This window comes from Parasteatoda tepidariorum, chromosome 11 (genome assembly GCF_982258835.1).
Source record: "Parasteatoda tepidariorum strain Cologne lab strain chromosome 11, Ptep-v5.0, whole genome shotgun sequence".
NCBI lineage: Eukaryota > Metazoa > Arthropoda > Arachnida > Araneae > Theridiidae > Parasteatoda > Parasteatoda tepidariorum.
In genome coordinates, this window is record NC_141765.1 from 93,122,101 (window position 1) to 93,135,333 (window position 13,233).

The 13,233-nt window shown below is 31.1% G+C and overlaps 1 long non-coding RNA gene across 1 annotated transcript in view; it reads right to left on the minus strand.

The window, feature by feature from the left end:
- LOC147801894 (uncharacterized) overlaps positions 1–13,233 on the minus strand; it is a 203,963-nt gene that overhangs the window by 27,369 nt on the left and 163,361 nt on the right. Inside the window, exons 15-16 of the long non-coding RNA XR_015430533.1 lie at positions 6,699–6,785; positions 1,084–1,164 (exon numbers count right to left, since the gene is read on the minus strand). This is a non-coding gene — a long non-coding RNA (uncharacterized LOC147801894). The remainder of the gene's footprint in view (positions 1–1,083; positions 1,165–6,698; positions 6,786–13,233) is intronic.

Sequence of the window (13,233 nt, forward strand, 5' to 3'; positions counted from 1 at the left end):
CTGAACAAACGATCCAAACAAGTTGTTATTCTTATGTTGGATCATCATAAATCAGTCACATTGAGGTGATGGTTACTTATGTTAGTTACCATAAAAAGTATAATGTTTCATGATGGAATTATTGATCATCAACACAAAGGCAATGTTAGTGCATCAATGAAAAACTATCAAAAATTTTGACTTAAATGGTGTTTTCGCTAATCCCTGCGTTAATGTTGTCGGTTGCAAGTTAGAGCAGTTCTCATGATGGGGGTCTTACCGTTTAATTTCATTTTGTTAAGAATACTTTTCTTTATTTTATAGGTTTTTTACCATTCCAGTCTCTGCCTATCTTGTTTCCCATCCTTTCGTGACACAACATGTTTCGTTCTCTAGCGATTTACGATCAAGGATTGTAGAGTGATTCGTGTTTGTATAGTTGTGTTCTATCACCTTCTTACCTATAACCCTCACATTGTATACACATGCGTAATATAAAAAAAATAATTTGTCTTTTCACCCCGACTCCCTGGAAAGCAATGTTTATTTTTGGTTGCTTTTTGGTTATTTCAATGCAGTTTAAGAAATTTCAGCATTTTGAATATGATGTTATGATACGCGATTTTCACACACTCAACGCGCGACAGTTTCATTGAAAAACCCACTTTTTTTTTAATCTATTTTTGGTCATTTTCAAAAATAGGTACAAAAAATAGGTTCAAGGTCAAAATATCACATTTAATAAATCACTTTTTTTCTTTACCCATAATGCACCGATTTCATCCTCGACGCTTTCATATTTCCTTAGCAGCACATCTTGATTGTTTTTGTCCATTCTGTTTCGTTTCATTTCCGATATTTTGATGTATGATTGGATATTATTACGAGACGCAATTTGGAATTTGAGTGTTTGCTTTTCCGTCATTTCCAGATGATTTTTCGAAATTTGATATTTATATATAAATTTGATAAATTAAGGGGCAAATTATTAATTTGGCAACAGTTTTTCTTAAATAAATCTTTTTATAAAGTTGTAATTTTTTTAAAAATTGTCACTTTTGAGCTAATTTTTTTTTGTAAAAATAATAGCTATAGTCGCCTTACCTCGAACTTAGCAGCAAATAGTCCTATTTTAGTTGCTATCAGTGGCTTTATCTTCCCTCTTACGAAACTAAAGGCCAAAACCTGGAATAGCAAGGGAAATAGTTAGAAATCAAATATTGTAATAAGTATTTCAAAGCGCACAATTTTAGAAATTCCCTAAAGAAATTGAGAAAGAGGATAACTCGAAAGAGATATAGATTAAGTTCTCACTATATTTTGATTAGAATTTTCGATTTTTGTCTGACAGGCTAACAAAAATTGGGTGGGTTAACGATTTCCTATAAAAGTCTAACGTCAGCAGGAAAAATTCTAATTCTTAGTTTTTTGAGAAAAAATAAGTTTAAACTATTTCCATTTTTTTGCGGTATGGAATAACTATGAAGAAACAAAGAGCAATTGTTTAGATGAAAATTTTAATAGTGTTTTCCAGGTAAAAAAATTAAGCTTAAACTTTATTTGGCCATAATTACTTTTTGGTGGAAAAGTTAACGATTTTTTTTGGGGGGGGGGAACAAAATTAAGACAAGTCTTTTTACTTGCTTTGTAGCCTATCTTGGTGGATGTTTCAAAGCAGGATTAAAATTTTTTTTATGGGTTAAGGTTTAGAGGGTCGAATTCGAGCTTGTTTGCAGGTCATAAAGTAGCTAATATTTGTCTTAATCATTATTTTTTAGAAGGTGGGGTAACGATTTCCGAGCATGGATTAACCATGGTAGAATGGAAATGTTTCGTTTCTTGGTAAAATTTCAGTCAACTTTCTTCGTTGTAATGTTTAAGTGGGCTAAAGATTTTCCTAATTGGGTGTATAATTCGGCACTGGTTTAATATTTTAAATAAAAAAAACATGCTTAGATTAATCAAATGTGTACAAAATGCTAGTTTGGCCATTATTGTTTTTCAATAGGTTATCATCTACCGTGGAAATTTACTGTCTTAATATTGACTAAACTTTAAAGGCAACGTTAAAAGTTTCAGTTTTTAATCAATAATTAGCTAAAACTTATTTTAGTTTTGAAAAGTTTTGGTGATCGAAAGTGAGCTCACGATTTCCTACAATAGCCTAACGTTTTGAGACACAAACTCTAACTTCTGATTTTTGTTGTTGTTGTTGAAAACCAGTTTTTGACGTAGCTTTCTTTTTTTTTTGGGGGGGGGGAGAGGGTTGGCTGAGAAAAACTCTTTAGTGGGTAAACATGAGAGGCTCAATAGGTTAATAATTGTAAATTAAATTTGTAAATGTGGTTGAAAAATTAGCTGTGTTAATTCGGTGACGAAACACTTTTGTGCACAAACATGGGATTACGGAATGGTACAACGAGGAGAAAATTTAGCTTTCTTTCAAAGTGTCATATTTTTTTTAAAGAAACTAAAAGCTATTTTGGCTCTAATTTTTATATTTTTTATTTTTATTTTTAAAGCGATTTTATACAACGGGCTAACGTTTTAGGGCATAACTCAAATTTGTGGCGTCGTGGGCAGAAATTCTGTAAGATTTTTTTAGGCATACTATTTTTTGGCGAATGGGCCAAATTAAAATTTTTGGAGAAACGGTTTGATGGGTTAACGATATCCTATACTAAGCTTAACATTTTGAGGCATAATTCATTCGTGATTTCTGGGTCAAAAATGAGCTAAAACTGATTTTGGATATAAAACTTTTTAGCGGTTAGGCAAACGGTATTTTTAATGGGATAACGTGCGTTTACGATTTACTATAAAATGGACTGATCTTTAGACCAAACTGACCTTTTGACCAAAATCCAAACTTGTGGTTTCTAGGTCAAAGCCCCTTCCCCCTCTTTCCCTTCAAAATCAAAGGGTGAGCTTTCGTCTCCCATTTCTCGTGCCCGTGATACTTCCGGGATAGAGCGTTCAAAAGTAAAGCACCAAAAAGGTTTAAACATATCCGTCTGTGGTGCCCGAATTTTTTTAAATTCTTCTATTACACACAAGATGGCTGCACCAGATTATCTTCAATGTAACAGCTTATTTTAAACGTGATTTCAGCACTAACCATATATATGTATTTCGTTCACTTAGCTCCTGCATCTGATTGATTAAAAAAGGAAAACACGTAAAAATATGACATACAGGATTGTGTAGATTTTCTTTTGCTGTTAGGTATAGTTCCAGATGCCGATGTGTAATATGTTCTCTGGTTTATTTGATCAAAAGTTCTCTAGAACTTGCTACAACCGTAACTTTTTTTCTAAGGGTTAACTGAGGAAAAAGTTTAGCTGGATAAAGATTTTCCTCGGTGTGCTTACATATCGCAGAATGATTTCAAATGTTGCTTCAAATCAAAATTTTTAATTCTCAAACATAATCCATTTATCTGAAGTTGGATACAGAATGTTTTGCCGTAACTTTTTGGCATTTGTAACAACAAAAATTGTTAGGTTAACGATTCACTATTAACTGTAATATTTGGAGAAAAATTTAAACACGTGGTTGTTTGGTCGAAAATGAGTGAAAACCTTTTATGACCTTCTCTTTTTGTTAGATATAGTCAAAACGGTTTGATTTTGAGTTCAAATTCAAACTTTTATCTTTCTAAATCATAAAGCGGTCAAAACATGTACAGACCGAAATTTTTGTAGCGTGTGCTAACAATTTCTCTCGTGTGTTTTCTAGAATTTAGCTAAAACTTGTTTTGACTATAACCATTATTTTGAACGATAGCCAACAAAAAGCTGATGAAGCAAAAAGCCCACCAACGTTCATCTGCTTCCTTTAAAGATTTTATAAAATATTTTTGCAACATATTTTAAGACGAACTTTATATCAAATTAACATAATACCTTAAAAAATCAGCCGAGACTCTGTAATCTCAATTTTTATAAGTTGTGCGTAATATAAATTTTTAGTGCATAGAAAAGTTGCTTTTTAAAAATTTTCATAATACTTTATTTCAGCCGTGATGGCTTAGGGGATTGAACGATCGCCTTCCAATGAGGTAAATCGGGTTCGAATCCCAGCGACGGCTGGTCGATACGAATTCCGCATCCGGCTGGTCGATACGAATTCCGCATCCGGCTTGCGCAGATCGGTTAGTTTTCACCGATATTTTATGCCGCAGTGCTGGCGTAAATTATCTTCGGTGGTAGTCGGATCATGGGTTAGAGTCCCCTTGCCGTCAAGCTAACCGTGGGAGCTTTTCGTGTTTTTCCTCCCCATGTAACGTACATGCGAGTTAGTTCCATCAAAAAGACCTCCATGAAGGCAAATTTCTCCCAATACTTGATCCAGGAGTTCCTTTGTCTTCTGGATTGTGTTCAAAATTACAAGGCCACGAAGCTGAGCATTAGTAGACGTGAAGTTAAAATTAGGTCTGCTGTTCAAAGAAGGTTATAAAGTGAAATAAAAAATATTGCTAAGGGATCGATTATTCTGAAATTAGATCGCTATATGGTATTTGATATAAATTTCATTAAAGAAATATAAATGTTATATCCCCTTGCAGTCAGGCTAACCGTGAGAGGTTTTCGTGTTTTTCCTCCCCATGTAACGCAAATGCTGGTTAGTTTCACCAAAAAAGCCCTCCAAGATAGTACATTTTCTCCCAATACTTTATACAGGAGTTCCCTTGTCTTCTGTATTAGTTTCAAAATTACAAGGCTACGGAGTTGAATATTAGTAGTCGTAACCCGCCCCCCCCCAAAAAAAAAGAAAAAAAATCTGGTTGGCTGTTCAACAACGGTTATAAGTTATTAATTAAAATGTGCAGGACCAGTGCGTTTACCGATCACGAATATTTTCGTGACTTTTACCTCACATTCGATGATTTTCAAGGATATTTGGAGTAAATAATTTCCAAGATTCAATTTCTCTAACGGATCTGATGTATCGAATAATAATAATTAGTTTTTATAAAGAGGTTGCAATTGATATATCCACTGTAAAAGAGATTTTTGCTTGTTACGCAAGAAAGTCTGACAGATATAGCAACGCCTGCTTGAGAAAAATCCTAACAACTGATTTTCTCCGTAGCTGTGACGTAGGAACTATAGGAGGCGATGAGGGTCGTGCTTTACTACTCTCTCCTTCCAGAATTCTGTTAATTCCCTAGCACAATCTTTCTTTCTTTTTAATACAATGAATTGCCTTGATAAATTTGGTTATTCTTTTTATTTCATTTTATCTATCTCAAATCTGTAATTTAGTTTAAGAACAAAATTTACCAATGAAAAGAAAAAGTTTTTGAAGTGTTGCTTGTGTTGAATAAATAAGCTTATTTGGAGAGTCATATGCACTACAATAAAAAGTTCTCAAACTCTTAAGCATTGAAGTATGGTGCAAAAGTCTGTACGCATGCATCAAATTTGATTAAATTTGTTAATGTCTCGTGTGATAAAAATTTATTTTTATATTACATTCAAAATAAGCAGTTAAGGTGACAAGGAACTTTCAAATAAGCAAAAATTTGCCAAGAAAATTTATTTTTCACTTTTTATATTTTCGAAACATAGGCATTTAACTGAACATTAGAAAAAAAAAATCTTGAATTAGAGCAAAATTGAAGTCATGGACATTTCTGGTTTGACCACGCCCCTTTGGCGCCTTGCAATGAAAAAGTAGTAAAAGTCATTTTTCTCAAAATGTCTTTTTTGACAAATTTACAAATTTCAAACTCCTCCCGCGAAATGAATTTTTATTCTATTAACCTGAGAATTTGATGCTATATATTTATGAATATTATTAACATTTCGTTGGAAAAGTTTCTTGAATTAAGTAAATAGTATTATTTTTATACATGATATTTTATAGCGGTAAGATGATTTTTTTTTAAAAATGATGTTCTTTTTATTGCTTTTTTTCTGTTATTTGTTTCAATAATAAAATTAAAAAAAAGTACTCCCAACAATTTTTTATATTACCTAATATGTAATATTTTAAAGGAATTTTGTCATTTTAACAAAATTTCAGACGTGTTTTTTTTAATTTCGGAAATTTTGAAATATTTTTTTGAAATTTTGTATATAAATTGTTTTTACAATATAGATATATACTGAGAATTTCAATATACTAAAAATTTCAAATTCCCTTGAGAATTTCTAAAAATTTTTTTGAAAGTTCATTGTCGCTTTAAGTGCAGATATTTTCTAATATGCAAATTCTGGGCCAAATACTTGTGAATTTTCCTCTCATTTTTAGCATTCAAACTTTCGTGAATATTTCATTACTCCTTTATCAGGAAATTAAAAAAAAAATGTTATCTTATGACCTTACACCAACATGTTTAAAAGAAAACACTTTATTATGTTAAAAATTACTTCCGAGATATGTTAACACTACCGAGGGTGAGGGTTACTAAACGTAACTCCCTCTATGCTATGTAACTCCCTGTACTATCACTATAACACAGTTAAAAATTTCGATATACTACTTGCAAAAATTACGTCCTTATTTCTTAAAGAAAAATCTTTTATCCTCGACAAAAATGCAAATAATAATTTTAGAAATATATGTCGTTGATTTTTTAGATGAATTAAAACTCAATTTTGTCTGTAAAAAGAAAAGTACCGCGTAGTTTTTCATCAACAGTGTCACACGATCTACCAAGTGGTAAATGATAAACTAATGGTTATTTAAGGAGCCAAGAATATTGGAATTACCGCTCATTTAGAAAGAACTCCAATCATTGGTATGTGTGGACATGGAATCATCCTCGCATATAGTCTTTCTAAACTTCTGTTGATAACCTGTAAAAAAATTAAAAACTATTTAAAAAAAATAAAAATGTTGATTTTTTTTCTCTTTTTTGCATTAGAAATTAAAAATAATTTTCTAAAATCCATTTATTTATTATTATATAAAAGTATCTTCCGTCCAATAAGTCAATCGGTAAAAGTGTAAAGTATCACAATAAATTTAAAAAAAAAACATTTAGGAAAAAGATTGAGTTCATTTTTAGTAATTTAAATTATATAAAACAATGTCATGAAAATAAACTATTTCAATAATCTGAACGAGTAGTTGTATCAAAGAATATACATAGGGAAAGAACTCTAGCTTTCATTGACATGATGTAAACAAGTTCCCCAATGTTAGGTGCCTTCTTGTGTATAAAGGAGAAAACAACATTTAGGGGGTAGAGCAGCAGAGGTTTTTGAAACGAGTTTGGACCATCCTCTCCTCTTAACCAATACTAGGAATATAGTTCACTCTTCAGGAGTTGACACTTGGCTCCACCATCTCGGAAGCAGAGTTCATTTCAGCGCGGGAGTAAGAAGAGAAGCATCTCCGTGCTTGAAATTGAGACAACCTTTAATGCAAGTCAAACACAAACAGTTAATTCTTTTTCAGTCACTTACTTCGCTTTATCATATGCTATTACAGCTTTCGTTTCTCTAGCTAATTAAAATATATTTTAAATTTAAAAACTGCTGTTTTCACAGAAAAATGTCTCAAAAAAAGACAAACTATTCACTCAAAAGAGAGAAATATCGTTAAAAAAATGGCGCGAAATATCAAATTTAGGAAATATTTAATGTTAAAAAAAATGAACATGAAGTTTGAGAAATAAATATTTTTGCCGTAACGCGCCAAATAGCAACCCTGAGCAGCGATGGTTCTGGGGATAGAGCGTTCGCCTTCCAATGAGGCGAACCGGGTTCAAATCCCAGTCGATACGAATTCCGCATCCGGCTTGCACTGACCACAGTGCTGACGTGAAATATCCTCAATGGTAGACTGATCATGGGTTAGAGTCCTCTTGCGTCATGCTAACCGTGGGAAGTTTTCTTGGTTTCTCTCTCCATGTAATGCAAATGCGAGAGAGTTCCACCAAAAAGTCCTCCACGAAGGCAAATTTCCTCCAGTATATGATCCAGCAGTTCCCTTGTCTTCTGGATTGGATTCAATATTACAAGACTACAGAGCAGGGTTCGTGATTTTTTTGATTTTTTTAAAAAAAATCAAAAAAATCTGATTATTTTGATTTAAATCGGATTTTTTTGATTTAAATCAGATTTTTTTGATTTTTATTCATATACACTATAAGAGCTTTAATTTATGATTAAAAAAACTTTATAAATGTTTCATCAAAATTAAATTAATATTAAAACTATATTATAACAATATTTTAGAAGCTCTAACTTATTAAAATAATTTTTCATTATAATGCATAGCGACCATTTTAATACAAAGGCATGATTGAAATTAAAAGACAAGATGAAAAAGATAATTTAAAGAATACTACTTTAACTAGTAACACAAAGTTTCAATTAGCACACCATAATTTTAATTTAAAATTGTGATCTCTTTTTTTTCTCTTGATTTATAAAATGGCAAAATAAATGCAACAGATTGTGTTTATAAATGTTGTCATTCATCAAAAAATAAATATTCAATCTATATATTTTTATGTTAAAATATTCATTTTTAATTCTATATCAAAATACATAAGTTAAGCTAAATAACATTTTTAAAAAATCTATGTACTCATTGGAAATTTTTTTCACAAAAGAAAATCTGATAATTTCAAAGATACCGTGAACATATTTTGAGAAAAAAAAAATACCAGTGAATAACCCTTCTGCTTCAAATAGACTTTGAAAGGGAAGAATGACACTATATCAGGAAAAAAATATCTGAACTCAGCTTTTTTTTCTTTCTATTTTTGGCATATTAAGGTAATTTCTTTTTAATATAGCCTCAAGCTTTAGAAATATAGAAATTTCCATCAATAAACTATAATGTAGATTAGAATTCCATGCTTTTTTAATCAAAAGGTAGAATTTTAATTAACATTTGCTTTTTTTCTTTTTGAAAAAAAATCATGTTTATTTACTTTCTGTAGCTATGCAAGTCTATATTAAGACAGCATTAAATATTTACTTTAATTTGTACTTTCAATGTTAAGAATCAAAAGATTTTTAAACATGTAATTTCAAATGTGTTTAACACACACCAAGAAAGAAAGTAATTTTGTTAACTAAAATTAATTAATGCAGCAATTTATTTAAAGTAAATTTTAAAACTAAGAAAAGAAAATAATAAAAGTATCAATAATTTAAAGCACTGTTTTTTAACTTTTAAAATCAATATAATATATATATATAAATCAATTGATTTAAATCAATGATTTTTTTAAAAAAATCATTTGATTTTAATCATGATTTAAATCGTGATTTAAATCAAGCTGATTTAAATCAACGAACCCTGCTACAGAGTTGAACATTAACAGTCGTAAACCCATAGAATTGGGTCGGCTGTTCAAAGGCGATTATAAAATTAAATAGCAACCTTGTTCAGGATTGCTCATAAACTTTTCTCAAAAATAGCAAAAAAGTACCATTGCATACCACGTGATGAAGGTGGAGACAAGTGCCAACTCTCGGTGAATGAGCTATAGTGAAGCATTGTGGAACAGAAGTTTTTTTTTAATTTTTTTTTATCGTTGGTTTGTTCTGTATTTTTACACAATTAATAAGCAGTACTCTACTGTTAAGATTTTTCGTTGAAAATACATTTATATCTCCCATTTTAGTTAAATCTGCTAACACATTTTAACATTGAAATTTTAACATGGTAGTTCAAAAGAAAGAAAGAATAAAATAGCGGTTGGAAATAAGCAGCGTACCCAACTATGTATGTTTACAACCTGAATTGCGAATCCATTCCTTTGATCACCGTTGCATCAATCAGCAATTTTTCTTTTCCTTTAAAAATTCATCAAAAAGGTAAGAAAATCAAAATAATGCACCCTCAGTGGTCGGAAAAAGCGAGCTACAAGTAGCGAAACTACTGTAGTCGATACTTTATTTTCGTAGTTTGTAGTGTAGTGCACTACTTCTTAAAAGCGGAAGTTATAGCGTGAAGAGCGATAGAGAAAAAAAGAAGGAAAAAAAACAGTTTGTTGCGATTTCTGGCAAAAGTATTTTTAAGTTTATTTCATATTCGTCGTTGAACAGCCAAATAAATTTTTTTTGGATTTACTAATGCTCAATACCGTAGCTTTTCTAATTTTGAACCCGATCCAAAAGGCAAGGGAACTTTTGTATGGTGGAAATTTCCATCATGGGGGACTTTTTGGTGGAACTGACCCGCATTTGCGTTACATAAAGCTGAAAAACCACGAAAATCTCCCACGGTTAGCCTGACGGCAAGGGGACTCTAACCCATGATCCGTCTACCATTGCTGATATTTTGCATCAGCCTTGTGGTCAGTGCAAGCCGGATACGGAATTCGCATCGACCAGCCATCGCTGGGATTCCAACCCTGTTCATCTCATTGAAAGGGTGAACGCTCTATCCCCTGAAAATTGCTTCGTTTGATGTTCCAAAGCAAGTTTCCTTTTTTATTTTTGTGGGCAAACGTTAATTTTTCATGTTCTTAAATTATTTCGTTCATTATCATTGTAAATCTTGTAAGCAAAGGAATAATTGGAAATCGAATTATTAAGATTGAGTCCTAGAACGTGAAGATCCGATCATTAGATATAAAGTTATTCAGGGTGTTCCATTTCACGATATTTCACGATTTCTTATCATTTCCTTAATTAAATATTCACTGTCAAGAATAACTTAGAGTTCAAAGGCTAAAAAAAATAAATTCGTCATAAGTACTTTAGAATAAAAAATTATCTCATGTAAAAGATGAATTACCATTTCTTAATAACTTCTCATGCAGGTTAATTTTTTATTCCAAAACATTTTAAACATTTATGGGAATTATGCTAATCAGTAACGTACGTATGTCTGCGAAAAGTATTGAAGTAGTAAATATATTTTTAAAAAAAGTAGTTAGAGTTAACTACAATTGTAATAAAGTAGTTGTAATTAACTACAAAGAAAATGTAATTTTATCGACCACCCTTTTATTCAGAAGCCGGCCCATATTACATTATATCTTGTTTACTTCGATAAATTGTCAGAGTTATTGTCAATATTGCTTTGGATTAGTTTTTTTTTTTTACTTCCATCTATGGCCTTTCAAAATTTAGGAGGAATTAATTCTTTGCTCGATTTACGCTAATAATTTGATCTGATTGATAATCATCTAGAATTTCTAGAACTACAGATCTATTAACTTTTTAAAAACATAAAACTATTCTGTCCGTATTTTTTTCGGTCATTGTAAAGAGATCATTTATTTTTACCTTTTAAATGTAAACTTTAACATTTCCAATTCAAATCTTTAGTTTGAAATCTTTTTCTTATGGGAGTTTCCTTCATTTGATTTTTTTATTAAATATTTCAACTGAAACTGTTTTTTTCATTATGCGTTTTAATATTTACCTGTAATAGTTATTATTCACATTATATATTTTGATTAATTTATCTTTTTCTTTAATAAATGTGACATCTCATCAGATACTAAACATTTAAAATGAATTGATTCATTTGGAGGTAAAAAATATATTTTATTAATTCAATATTTGTATTTATACTTTGCATGTAATATTTGCATTGGGAAGCAAATTGATTTATCAAATAAAATATAATTGAATATACATGCAGGATTTCATTTCTAATCCCAAAATTTACTTATTTTCGATTTTAAAAATTAAACGTAAATTTTTATCATTGTCTATCAAAAAATTAAACATTTCTTATTACATTAAATAAATAATCTCAAGAAACTAAAGCATTAACCTATTATCCGATTGAAAACTTTGTTCGTTTCAAAAAATACTCAAACAAGAAAAAACAGTATACAGGTTTCAAGCGCTCATAAACAGGCGCCCATTTCCAAGACGTGAATCAGAAGAAACAAATATGGTTTGAAATATAAAACTAAGAGCTCCTATTTAAAAGTGAAATAAATAAAGGGAAGATACAAAACTAGAAAAAACCACAGTAGCCAAAAGAGAACAAAAAAGATAACATGATCATTTTTCCACCTCTGTTTATCATAAGCGTTTTAACATCTCATATTAATTCTAATTGTCAGAATATTTCTGCGTTTCATACTTCCGATTTGCACACACTTAACTTTTACAATCTTCTAACTTTACTTAACCTAAGAAATTAACATCTAACTAAGTAACATAACAACTAAGATTTTAAAGTCCTTTTTAGGTAACAAATACCAAATTTAGGTCTCTTAAAGATCATATTAGCTTTAATGATCACTGGGGGCATAGACTACATTCATTGTCAGCGTGACATTGGCTACATCGGAACCAGACGCCCTTTAAAATTTAGACTTAAGGAATACGATAGTCCGTTATCAAAAAATCACCAATTGCTGCAAAGTGTGGAAATTATGTGTATAAATTAAATTTCGATGTCAAAATTATTTCCACTGTCACATCAGCAGCTCATTTTGATGCCCTGAAATCTTGTTTTATTCAAATGAATGCTTGAGCTGCGATCGCTCAACACCTTCCAATGGACGTGAGCAGGGTTCGAATTCCAGCGATGACTGGTCGATACGAATTAATCATCTGGCTTTCCACCGACCACAGTGCTGATGTGAAATATCTTCAGTGGTAGACGGATCATGAGTCAGGCTAACAGTGGGAGGTTCTCGGTGGTCTTCCTCTCCATGTAACGCAAACGAGGGTTAGTAGCCTCACAAAGTTTCTCCGAATATTTTATGCAGGAGTTCTCGTTTTCTGGATTGGGTTTAAGATACCAAGGCTACGTAGTTGAACATTAGTAGTCGTAAACCCAAAAATTGGGTCCGCTGTTCAACGGTGGTTATAAAATAAAATAAAAATTAATACTTATTCCCCTGTTAAAGATATCAGATCCTCACCACCTCTCCATAACGAGTGGAAATGCATTTTACCTTGATTTGCTCTTCTCGGCCACTACGGTTTTTCTTGTTCTGTGGATTTTTTTTTATCTCTTTCGGCTAGAGTGATTTTTTTTTCTTGTTTTATTTCTCATCTTTATTTTTTCCATTTCTCGTTGGCAACTTTTCGTTTCATATTTCAAATCACTTTTGTTTCTTTTCATACACGTTTGGCATGTCTAGAAAATGGCTCCTGTTTTGAGCGCTTGAAACATTTTCCTATTAATATGGTTTTCGAAGCGAATGAAACTTTTAATCTTGTAAAATCTTTGTTGCAATTCAAAAATGGAGCGTTTACGTTACTTTCAACTAAATAATGCTTAATAATGTTTGTTAAATAATTAGCTGAAAATACGTCCTCACTCAATATATTTTATAACAAACGAGCATCTTTAAATTATATT